The sequence below is a fragment of the Micromys minutus genome (genome assembly GCF_963924665.1).
Source record: "Micromys minutus genome assembly, chromosome: 27".
Classification (NCBI taxonomy): domain Eukaryota; kingdom Metazoa; phylum Chordata; class Mammalia; order Rodentia; family Muridae; genus Micromys; species Micromys minutus.
This window is the reverse complement of record NC_137962.1, coordinates 18,196,002-18,208,637: the sequence shown is the minus strand read 5'-3', so window position 1 is coordinate 18,208,637 and position 12,636 is coordinate 18,196,002. Positions and strand designations below refer to the sequence as shown.

Sequence of the window (12,636 nt, the reverse complement as noted above, 5' to 3'; positions counted from 1 at the left end):
TATGCCTCCCTAGTCCAGGGATTAAAGATGTGTGCACACATACCCAGTTGACCATTCTCTCAAACAAAAGAGAGTTGAGAATAATAAAGGTGTATTAAGCCAGGTGGTGGTTTCATCTGGGAGGCAAAGCAGGTGGATCTCTGTGAGTTTGAGGACAGCCAGGGCTACACAGATAAGTCCTGTCTCAAAAAACAAAAGAAAGGAAGAAAAAAAGAAAGAAAGAAAGAAAGAAAGAAAGAAAGAAAGAAAGGAAGGAAGGAAGGAAGAAAGAAAGAAAAGGGCTGGAGAGATGGCTCAGTAGTTAAGACCACTGACTGCTCTTCCAGAGGTCCTGAGTTCAAATCCCAGCAACCACATGGTGGCTCACAGCCATTGGTAATGAGATCTGATGCCCTCTTCTGGTATCTAAAGACAGCTACAGTGTACTTATATATAATAAATAAATAAATTTAAGGAAGGAAGGAAGGAAGGAGGGAAGGAAGGAAGGAAGGAAGGAAGGAAGGAAGGAAGGAAGGAAGGAAGGAAGGAAGGAAGGAAGAAGCAAGCAAGCAGCACAAGAGGGTACCAATAGTGGTTGTGGGTTCCTCAAGGGGCAGTGGCTCTGACCACTATTATTTTATATAAATGTTGACTACAGAACTCAATCCTCAGAATCGTTTGACATGTCAATCTAATAAACTAGTATGTCTAGCAACTGCACACAAATTCTTATATCTCAAAAAAGGCTATTTGAATGTTTGTCTCCCTCCCATTAAAATCTACTGAATTTCTCCTCTTAAGTTGTCATAAAATTTAGTTAAGGCGCTGGTAAATTAACCACTGGGCACATAATATATACCCAACTATTCCAACATTTAAAAGAAAGTAGAACTTGGCATCATTATTGAAAAATGTCTTCCAGATGGTACTTTCTAACAACTCTACCACCTCTAGAATGTCCTTAACTCATCTTAAGACTCCACTCTCAAGTGGGTGTTAATTTCATACTCACTCCTCTCAATTTAATGTTGATAAAGCATGAATTTATAAACTTTGTCAATACACACACACATCTGTGATTTCATCATAAATAAATCTTAAGAAAAATGGGCAAATTACAATGAATTTATACACACTTTAGAGATTATCCTCATAAAATGGAAGTTGGAGCCAGTGTGGTGCTGCATACCTTTAATCCCAGCACTCTGGAGGCAAGGCAGATAGATCTTTTTGAGTTTGAGGTCAGCCTAGCCTATATAGTGAGTTCCAATTTAAATTAAAAAAAAAAAAAAGGAAGTTAAAAGAGAAATAAAATGTTCCTCTACCTAAATAAAATCTTTACCTGGCATTGTTTGCAGATTTTATACTTTAATAGCTTAGGGCTACAGGTTATTAGCATATACTAACTAAAAAAATTTTGATTCACCCAATACTCTGGCAATGGCATTCAACACATAAAAATTAACCTATACAACTATAATAAAAATATTACTAATTTAACTGTTGAGATGATTTAAGTCAATATACTGCAACCTGACTAATTGTATATTAATTACATGCTGAAAAGAAAAAAAATTTACATGATTAAGTAAGAAACATCTCAGACTTTAAACTTTAGGAAATAAAGAGAGCATTCCTTAACTGGTGGCACAGTTCTGTGCTTTGCAATCATCTTGGAGTATTTGCAACATGAATTATATTGAAGTCATACCCTACAATTTAGATAAATAAAATCAAGCCAGTATTGAATTTTTCCCATCCCATACAAAGGTATCCTTGGTAGCTTCTGGGCCATCTATTATGATCCTGACCAATTTTGCTTTGTGGCGATTTAAAAGCTGTTAAAAAACATATAATGGGTGATGACAGGAGAAACAAACCCACACCAGAAGTTATTGAACCTTGTAAGTCTTTGCAAGTGTCTCTATTGACATTTAAGTGTGAGTTACTATGGCACAATATAATAAAAGTGTGCTCCACACTTCAAATATATTGATAGTTAAATGCACAGAAAGGCCATCATCAGATAAATGGCTAAGGGGATGGCTGATCTCAGACCACCCAGCTCTTCAAGTGTTTGATGTGTTATTTAGGCCAAATAAGATTTTTTTCTTTTTGTCTAGTTTCCAACCACATTCCCAATTCAAATCCTGTGCCAAAAAGATGATTAATATAGTCTTTCTGTTCCTTTTCTAAAACTGATTAGCTGGGCTCTGGGATATTTGTTGAGAGCCCACTAAGTGTCAAAAGTGTCAAACACCACGTGGGCACTAAATTCAGCCTATGGGCTGGAAACTGAGCCAGTGTTCCATAAAGGTTTAGGGAAAAAAAAAACAACCAAACTAATAAACAAACAAACAAAAACAAAATAAAAAAACCAAATGAGGGGCTGAAGAGATGGCTCAGCGGTTAAGAGCACTGTCTGCTCTACCAGAGGACCTGGGTTCAATTCCTAGCACCCACTTGGTGAACCTCAATTGTCTTTAACTCCTGTTACAGGGAATCCGACATCCTCACATAGGCATACGTGTGGTCAAATCACCAATGTACATAAAATAAAAATTTAAAAAAGAAACAACCACCACTAACAACAACAAAAACCAAATGAATGAACAAAAGAGGACTATATGGGCTTCGGAAGCAGCTAAGCTTCATCTGCTAAGGGGTAGTGCATGTGAGGCATGCAAAAGGCTGAGAGTTCAACTTCCCATACCACAAAGCGAATCCAAAAGATCAGAAAAGCAGCATGTTTGCTGACCTAGTGACACTCACAAGGCTATAGCTGAAGGATCACTGAATGCTCAAGTCAAGCCTAGGCTACATAGTAAGTTCCATCAAAGCTTTAAGCTACAAAGTCAGAGGCTCAAAAGGAAAAGTAAAGACTACTTAAGAGGTAACATTACAGGCTAGAGGGAGGGATTGCTCAGTGGTTAAGAGCACTGACTGCTCTTCCAGAGTTCCTGAGTTCAATTCCCAGCAACCACATGGTGGCTCACAATTATCTGTAATGGAATTTGATGCTTTCTTCTGGTGTGTCTGAAGATAGCTACGATAGATAGCAAATAAATAAATCTTTTTTTAAAAAAAAAAAAAGAGGTAGTAACATTACAACTTTAACTGGTTCAGCTGTTAAGAGCAGTTGCTGCTCTTGCAAAAGACCTGATTAGGTTTCTAGCACCTAGCAGCCCACAGGTGAAGACAAGTAGATTAATTATAACAACTCATAGTGTGTGGGAACTCCAGTTCCAGGGAATCTCATATCTTCTTCTGACCTCCACAGGTACCAGGCAAGCATGTGGTACACATATATACATTCTAGCATAAACACACACATAAAATAAGTAAGTTTCATTTGAAAGACATTTATCCATTTGTGTATCTGTACAGGTATGTTTGTGTAGGGGCACATTTGTGCCAGAGCATGTCCATGGAGGTCAAAGTACAACTTGGAGAAGTTCGTTTTCTCCTTCACCATGTGGGTCCTGGGATGGACTTCAGACCACCAGATTGTCCTTGAGTAAGCACCTATACCCAGTAAAGCAACTTAAAAAACGATAACAAGGTATCACTACTAGAGGTAGAGTGCCTGGACTGACTGAAGGCCTGTCACCATACCCAACCCAAACGCATTTCTTAAATACTGGAAAGAAGACTTCAGTAAGTAGACATGGATCCTAGCTATATTGACGATCAAACCGAATAGTTCACTTGACACTGCCCTAATTACTTATTTCATAGGTCTGTTTTGGGAGAAAATTTACAAAACAATTTGGGCATAGGGGTTTCATTTGTTAGACACAAAAAACAGAGGCATCATTTTAGTTTCTCTTTTCCCGGTTGAAAAGGGAAAAATGTCAGCATAGACTCTCACTTTGTAGCCTAGGCTGGTCTCCAGCTTACAGTAATCCTGCTGCCTCTGCCTCCCAGATGCTAGGGTTATAGAAGCACCAAGCCAAGCTTTTAAGGTTCATTGCTTCCCAAAGGTTAATAGGAGTAACTGAGGCATCAATTCTTTTATTCCAAATCAGTAATTTATGTGTCCTACTTTTTTTCTTTTATCACTTACTATTCTCAAGTAACTTTGAGTTTGGTTTTTCTGTTTCTGTCTTTTGAAATAAGACTCTCACTATATAGCCCAGGTTGTCCTTGAATTCATGTTATCCTTCTTCCTCCGCCTCTCAAATTCTTTGTTGTTGGGGGTTGGTACTGGAAATAAACCAAGCCAGCACCTTGCATAAGCTAAGCTTTGAGCTACATTCCCAGTTGTTTGACCCTTGAGTAACTTTAGTATTGTGCAGTATTCCAAGTATTTGGAGACTTTCCAGATGTGTTACTACTTTCTAATCCAATTGCACTAACACTTTATACAATAGCAGCCTTTTGAATGAGATATATTCCATACCAGCTGAAAACACTGTGCTGTTTTGTAAACTATTCTACAGGCTTATAATGTTGCCTTCTACTTCGATACTTTTCTACACATTTGTTTTTATCAGTTAGTTAAATCTCCAAATATAATCACAGAAGTTTGCTATTTCTCTTGTATCTTTTCTCCTTCATGCATATGAGCCCCCCTCCACTGTGAAGCTGAGGGTCATACCGTGGGTCTAATGCATTCCAGGCCAACACTCTATCACTGAGCTATATTTCCAGCCCCTGAAGCTTTTATTTTTAGCTGTATAAACACTTAAGATTTTTATGTTCTCTTGATGAATTGATTCTTTAATTAACTAACCTGCTGTTATTTGCCCAACCTATCTCATAGTCTGTTATGGAAAAAGAACAAGAGAGCACTTTGGAAACAGGCAAAAGTTTAATAAAGGAAGTTAAAAAATAACTTTAATGAATTTTCTGAATTATCTGTAATTTTATCTCTGCTGTCTCTTAACTACTCAAATAAATGAGGTTTACTATGTTTTATCAGATCTTTAGACATAATTTACTGTTGAAAGATACTGAACAAATTAGCGGTATATCACCCTCCACAGCTCTGTACAAGTGAGTCTTAATGATTTAGGGATGAGAACAAGGCACACTGAGTTCAAGGATTTGCTTCAGAAACCAAAGTTAAGATTTCCCAGCTTGTTAACTGACCTCTTTAGTACAGGGCATTTTATTCCAACATAATTATACCTGTTGGCTCAGATGCAAATTTGCTGTATTCTGAAAAATGTAGATAACAATCAGGGAGTACTTGAATTCAATGTGCTTCCTTGGCTCCATGGCGAAGATGGGAGTACTATTTGTTATGACTGACCTTGAAACAATCTTTTCAGGTACATCTTGTCAATCTCGTGGTGCATTAGCTATGAAGCTTAGTACAACACACACTCAGAAAAATCTGTAAATTAAAACTGCACATAAAGATCTTTATTCCATCTATGACCTATTTTAAGGTAGAAAAATGTGTCAGTGCTTAATTCTGATGAAGTACTTATTACCAGAAAGTTAAGAATATTTGGCTCCCAAATTCACTAGGAAGGGAGTAAATGGTCTGACCAATTCACTATATTTTTTTTAAGTTTATGTATATATTTAAGTACAGGTTTGTCTGTTTGTATTAGTAGCCCAAGGAGTTAAGCAAGCAAGTATTCGCTTCTCAAGTTTTAAGCAAAATGACACAGGATTACAATGGTCAAATGTTAGAATAAATTATTACTATTGTTGTTGTTGAGAAAGGGTCTTACAAACATAACTTTGGTTAGCCTGAAATTAGATATATAGACTAGGCTGAGAAATCCCTCTTGGCTTTGCCTCCCACTGCAGGAATTAAAAGGTATGCAGCACCAAGACTGTTTGATTTGTATTAATTATTGGGTTAAAAAAAAAAAAAGGACTCAAGGCCAGCCTGGTCTACAAAGAAAGTTCAAGAATAGCCAGGATTAATAGAGAAACTGTCTTGAAAAATAAATAATAAAAATAAATAAATAAATAGATAAAACAAGCCAGTAAGCTTTAGGAATGAGTTTAAAGTCTACTCAGTGACTAGTTGCAGAATTAAATTCAACCAGGTATGGTGACACACATCTTTTAATCTTTTAAATTTAAAAATCTCAGTCTTTTAATTTAAGACTCATGGATTGCTGGGAGTTAGAAGCCAGCTTGGTCTATAAGCAAGTTCTAGAATGTCCAAAGCTACATAACAGAGTCCCTGCCACATTTTGTGGACTAGACAAATAGCTTAGTGATTTCTAAGGGTGTTGGCTGCAATCTGGGCAGTAGTGGTCCATGCCTTTAGTCCCAGCACTCAGAAGGCAGAGGTAGGCAGATCTCTGTGAATCTGAGGTCAGCCTGGTCTACAGAGTTGAGTTCCAGGACACGCAAGACTATATAGAAAATCCCTGTCTGGAAAAAACAATAACCAGAGAGAAAGAGAGAGAGAGAGAAAGAGAGAGAGAGAGAGAGAGAGAGATTCACATATGAGAGATGGGGGTTGGGTTAGGCAAAATACTCAGAGGTATCAAATTAATCTTAAAAAATGTTTACAATTCTTTAGAAAAAAGATCCAAGTTTATGAGTCTTATAATTTTCATTTGTCTTCCATTTTTAAAATAATCCACCCCCCCCCCCTTTAAATAAGGTGAAATTTATTTGGGTAACAGTCCCCAGGGCTCACTGAAAAAGATTCATACCCTAATCCCATGAATTTGTGAATATTACCTTACATAGCAATGTTGTTATTAAAAGATGAGAAGAAATTTACTCTCAATGACCCCAGCAAGCCTTAAGTACAAATCATATGCATCTTTATAAGAGATAAAATGAGTTCCCAGTTGCAAAGAACAAAATGTGAAACAGCAAAGAAATTTCATGCCATAAGCCATCAGAAGCTAGAGTATGTACAAGAAGTTCAAGACATTTAATGCTGATTTCCAGCCTCTAGAATCCTCTGCAGTGTGCTGTTATAGAAGCTACAAGAAGATAATAAGCACAGGAAATAAGCCTTCAAAGAACAGTAACTGGGACCTATGGTATATATAGCACAGGGAATGTGTTTATTAGCCTGTTCAAATCTCTGGGTTCTGCCTCTCTAGTACCCAATCAGAACACAAAGAATTGTGCTTCAAATAACTCCCCAAAGAATGTTTAAGACCTTTCTGTTTTTGTTTTGAGAATCTATGTAAGTAGGCCAGGCTGGCCTTGAACTCAGATCTGACTGCCTGCTTCTCAAATTCCAGGACTAAAGGTGTGAGACACCATGCTCAGCATGACTTATTTTTGTTCTTGTTTTGAGACAGTGTCTCACCAAATAGCCCAAGTTAATCCCAAACTCACTATCCTCTGTCTTAGCCTTTTTGTTCCATGATTTTTACAGTGTTTCACTATGTGGCTCTGGCTGTCCTGGAAAACCCTATATAGACCAGGCTGGCCTCAAACTCAAGAGATACCTGTCTGCCTTTTCCTCCTAGTAAAAGTATAATTCTCTATGCCCAACTTTTTTTTTTTTTTTTTTTTTTTTTGGGATCAGGTTGGCTTTCCTGGCCCCAAATCCTTACTTAAAAGTATAGTGTGCCCTGTTGTATAAAACCATTCTAAAACCATTCATCCCTCATATCAATGGGTAAATAATTTTTTAAAAAGTACAAGATACAGCCAGGTGTAGTGGCACAGGTCTTTAATCCTAGCAGGTGGGATACAGAGGCAGTCTGATCTCTATGAATGCCAGACCAGCCAGGGTTACATAGTAATACATTGTCTCAAAATACAAACAAAAAACAGGACATAATTTGTCCAAAATAAACCTGCAAACCTAAGACAAACTCTGAGAGGGCTAATATTTACATAGCTGCTAACAAGAACAGTGTAGGTTTTTCCACAAACGGGATTAGTGGGTTGAGCTCCTGGACAGACTAAACATAGGCACAGTTGTCACTGTGGGTGTTCTGCCAGCACAAGTGTAAAGTTGTTATCAGAAATGAATATGTGGCTTCAAGTGACTTACAGAATCCAACAAATTCATAGTTTGTACAAGGCAACTTTTTCCAAGATCACCTAGGTTCTTTTTAAAATTTCTTAAAATTATATATGTTTGGGTGTACGTGTACATGCAGGAACTTAAGAAACCCAGTGGTATTCAAACTCCTAAAGCTGGAGTTATGGGTAGCTGTGAATTATCTGACCTGAGTGCTAGAAACTGAACTCAGATCCTTTACAATGCCTTTAAATGCTTAATTATCTCTTAATGATGAATGCTCAAGTTCATGAATAACAGTGAAACTGTATCAAATGATAACTACATTGTTTTTAAACTTAATATAGCATAGTACTGAACCAATTTGGATGGAGGTAAATGAATATAAATAAAGATTATCAGACAAAATAAAAGTGGTCAGCTACACAGTGGTGAGCTTTGATCCCAGTACTCAGGAGGAAAAGACAGGCTAATGATCTCTTTGGGTTCAAGACCAGCTTGGTCTACAAGGCAAGTTTAGAGAAATCAAACCTGTTTCAAAAAACAAAACAAAAACAGAAGGCAGAAGTTAGGACTATACTGTAGTTTCATGATATAACTCATAAGTTAAGCATGAAGAGGACCTTCTAGTCTGTCCTCATCATCATGAGAAGCTGAGGATGGAGAATCGAAAACCTAAGGCCAGCGCGGGCTACAATGATGCTCTATCTTAAAAAAAAAGAAAGGAAGGAAGGAAGAAACTCCAGCACCAATAAACAAAGTCACTAGCTTTCCTCAGAAAAAAACTTCACCCTGTTTTGGCTGGATACCAAACAAATCTTTCCCTTTGCTAAAGTATGGTCAGGGCTTATATAGGTCAAAAGTAAAGCACTTGCTTAGCATGCTCAATTCCTAACACTAAATATTCTTTTCATAAACATTAACAAGTCACTTCAGTTGTATGTGTTATTGGGTTATTTTCTCATTTATTCATCCCTTTAAACTTAGTTGTAAGATAGGCCTCTAACATTTAAACACAAGTGCTAAACTTTTAAAACCATAGTTCAACATATGTACTATTAGCAGCAGGATTTGAAAAGGTAAACTTTTGTTAAATGTTTTTAAAGATTTATTTATGTGTATAGCCAATGCTACACAGAGAAACCCTATCTCAAACTAACCCACCCACCCGACTTCTCTGGGAAAAAAAAAAAAGAGAGACACAGACACAGACACAGAGAGACACACACACACACACACAAGTACACACAGTTGGGAGGGATCCTCTTGGTGATAAGGTGGCATGATCTGGTGCTCTAGTCTACAGACCAAGGTTAGATCTCTAAGTACCTATGAATTAGGACAATGAAAACTACCCTATTTTCTCTCTTTAGTTATGTCTGTTGAGGAAGGGGGTGGATTTGAGCCAGGGTCTCATAGAGTCTGGAATGGCCTTCAACTTGATATGTAGCTGAAGATGGTCTTGATCTGTCCTCTTCCCATTACCTCCCGCTGGGATTGCAGGTCAGTACCACCATGCCAAGTTCCAGGCACTGTAGACCAGAATTCTACCAACCACATGTATAACCTTGAAATTGACCTTATTTTTAAGAAAACGAATACAATAGAGATTAGAAAACGGTATTTCATATGCTTATTTGGTGAGGCCATACCTGTAATCTCATTGCCTGAGAGACTGAGGCAGGAGGATTCCTTTAAATCAAGGCCAAACTGGGCTACATAATAAATTCAAGATAACATGGACAACAGAGACATTGCTTTAAAACAAACAAATAAAAAATATATATAAAGAGGGCTGGAGAGATAGCTCAGTGGTTAAGAGTACTGACTGTTCTTCCGGAGGTCCCAAGTTCAATTCCTAGCAACCACATGGTGGCTCACAGCAATCTGTAATAGATTTGATGCCCTCTTCTGGTGTGTCTGAGGACAGCGACAGTGCACTCACATATATAAAATGAATAAATCTTTAAAATATCAGGCATGGTGACACTTGATTTTTAATCCCAGCACCTGGAAGGCAGGGGCAGGAGTAATCTCTGAGAATTTGAGATCAGCCTAGTCCATAGAACTAGTTCAAGGACATCCAGGGTCCATACACAGAGAAACCCATCTTTTAAAAAAAAAAAAAGATGTCAAGATGGGCCCATATCTGGTAAAAGAAAATTAAAAGTGTCTAAGACAGGGCTACATATCCAGCCCATTGCTTGCCATTTGTTTTTTTTAACAAGTCACATACACTGAAGATGTAATCAATCCTGTTTATTCGGGAGACAGAATCGAACCATGTAGCCAACCCCTTACCTGAAACTCAGAAAGCAGACTGGCTGGCCATAATCCTATGTTCACTCTCTAAGAAATAGTAAAATTTCCCCTTTTAATGTCAAGACACAAAAACTAATCTACACCAGAGAAAAAACAGGATTACTAGTAAATTTAAGACTACTTCAAGACAAGGTGGCAGCAGCGGCCATTTCCTCCCTGCTTTGCTAGCTACCAGTCTGCTAAATATCTGAACATAATAAATTGTAGCATTAGCCATTTTAAATGGAGACTTTATTATTCATTTTTACATCTTTGGTACTGTTTTAAAACTGAAACATTAAAAGAAAGGAAGAAAGAGGCTGAGCAACTGTGGCTGGCACCTTTAATCCCAGCACTTGAGAAACAAGTGGCTCATGGACCCACGAGTTCAAGACTAGCCTGGTTTACAGAATGAGTTCCAAGACAGACAGGGCTACACAGTGAAACCATGCCTGGAAGAAAAAAAAATCCTGAGCCTTATCTAGAAATCTGTCAGGCATGATAGCACTGTGGAGGGAAGACAGGTCCATCTCTTCATGTGAGGCCAGCCTGGGATATATAATATCTCAAAAACAAAACAAAAAACTAAATTGAAGTCACCAGTCTTTTATACAAAGTATGCGAGTAACTTATTTTCTTTCTTCTTTTTTGAGAAGGGTCTGATTATGCTTTAGCTGTCAAGTAACTTACTACTTGGATCAGGAGGCTGGCTTCAAACTCAAACTGCTAGGATTAAAGGCACTGACCACTATGCCAGGCTGGAATTTTCTTATCACAAAGACTATGAATAAGTCAACAGACACAGATAGTAAATGAAAGTTATACATTTGTCTAGATCCTCTGAGAAGTGTGGGCATTAGCAACACCAAGGAGACTGCATAGAAAGTACAAAAAGATACAGAATCAAAAACAATGAATAACAACCCAAAAGATGGTGGAGTCTTCTGTCCCCAGTATTTAAATACCTCCCAAATGAACTAGCTTTTTCACCCCAAATCAGATATGCTCAAATGAACAGCAGAAATAGGAGCTTAGGATATCTTGAGTGTTAGGGGAGAAAAATGTTCTTCGAAGAAGAGACTCAGATTAAAGAATTGGAAACATGAGTGGTGGTGACAAGTACATGACTGAAAACAAAACAAAACAACAAAAAGCAAATGTGTTAATTTTTATTAAGGTTTTCATTATTTCAATAATGGCAATTATCCCTCAAACATACAGGCCTCGACCTCACTGTTTCCATAGAAACATCGTTTTGACTTTTGACACATAGCTCTCAAGAACTTTCATAGGGATACAAGCACAAATACAGCATCCAATGAAAGAGCTGACAGTGATTAAGTTTATTTTTCTTGGACGCTTTTCATTACAGTACTTACATAGTTATTTCACTCTAAAATTTTAATATTCTTCTTTAAAAGTTTTCAAAGGCTAAAGGCACATTTTCCAGTCTCAAGTGAAGGGTGTAATTTTTTTGTACCAAAGATAAAAGAAAACATGTTTTCCTTAAGGTAATATACGGAATGGATGCCTTAATTATACGAGTCCTTTTAGATAAAATATTCGCCCCCACAAATGCAAGACAAACCTTTATGGGGGGGGTTGTCCTACTGGCTCCAGACTCTATGAATTTAACCTACCAACTCCCGCGCTCCCCACTGGAGTCCAGCCTCAGCCTCTTGGGGAAGGCCGGCCTACCGCGCGCTTGGGGCTCATTGGCTCGGAGAGACGCAACTCAGGCGAGAAAAACCCGCCTACCACATTCCGATGGTCCAAGGACCGATCGGTAGGCAGCTACAGAAAGACCCAATTGGCCTATACACTCGCCAGTCAAACGCTTCGGCAACGCAGCTCCACAGAACCTGCAAGGATAAAACATCCCGCCCCAAGTGTCCTATTGGCTGGCCCGACCCGTCGCAGCCCCTTCACTGTCTTTCCCCCCAGATCAGCGGTCCATTCATTTTGTACAATAACCGGTGCAATTGGAGCGGGTCCAAGATCTCGTACGGGTAGACAAGACTCTGCCACTTACCCGGGATTTAAATTGATCACTCACACTAAGGCCTGCACGATTCCTCTGTGGTTAAGCGGCACAAGCCACCGCTACCGCCGCCTTCTGCGCAATGCCAACCGCCCGCCAAAACGGATCCTTCCCTGCGCCTGCGCAACCAATCCTGGGCTTGGACCTTTTCTCCGCCCAAAACGCCTGCGCAAAACAGGACACAGGTCCCGCCACTACGCAGGCGCCTAGATTCACAACCCTCTCCCACCCGCCATTTCACGTGTTCCAGACAGCAGGCGGAACTTCGTACTACGCCGACGTAAACTCGCCATCTTTATTACACATGCGCTTTATAGGTAGTGGCTGGGGAAAGTCCCGGCTATCTACTTTCTAACTATCATCCTTTCCCGAGTGAGTTTGTAATGTTCAAGTGTGGGAAAGT

At 38.7% G+C, this 12,636-nt stretch overlaps 1 protein-coding gene across 2 annotated transcripts in view; it reads right to left on the bottom strand.

Moving 5' to 3' along the window:
- The window catches only part of CBX5 (chromobox 5), a 37,002-nt gene extending 24,652 nt beyond the window's left edge, over positions 1-12,350 (bottom strand). Inside the window, exon 1 of one of the 2 annotated variants that reach the window (XM_080939565.1) lies at positions 12,225-12,350. The gene's annotated coding sequence lies outside the window, so the exon portion shown is untranslated. The remainder of the gene's footprint in view (positions 1-12,224) is intronic. The other variant, XM_080939566.1, reaches the window with a different exon arrangement.
- Between the last annotated feature and the right edge of the window lie 286 nt (positions 12,351-12,636).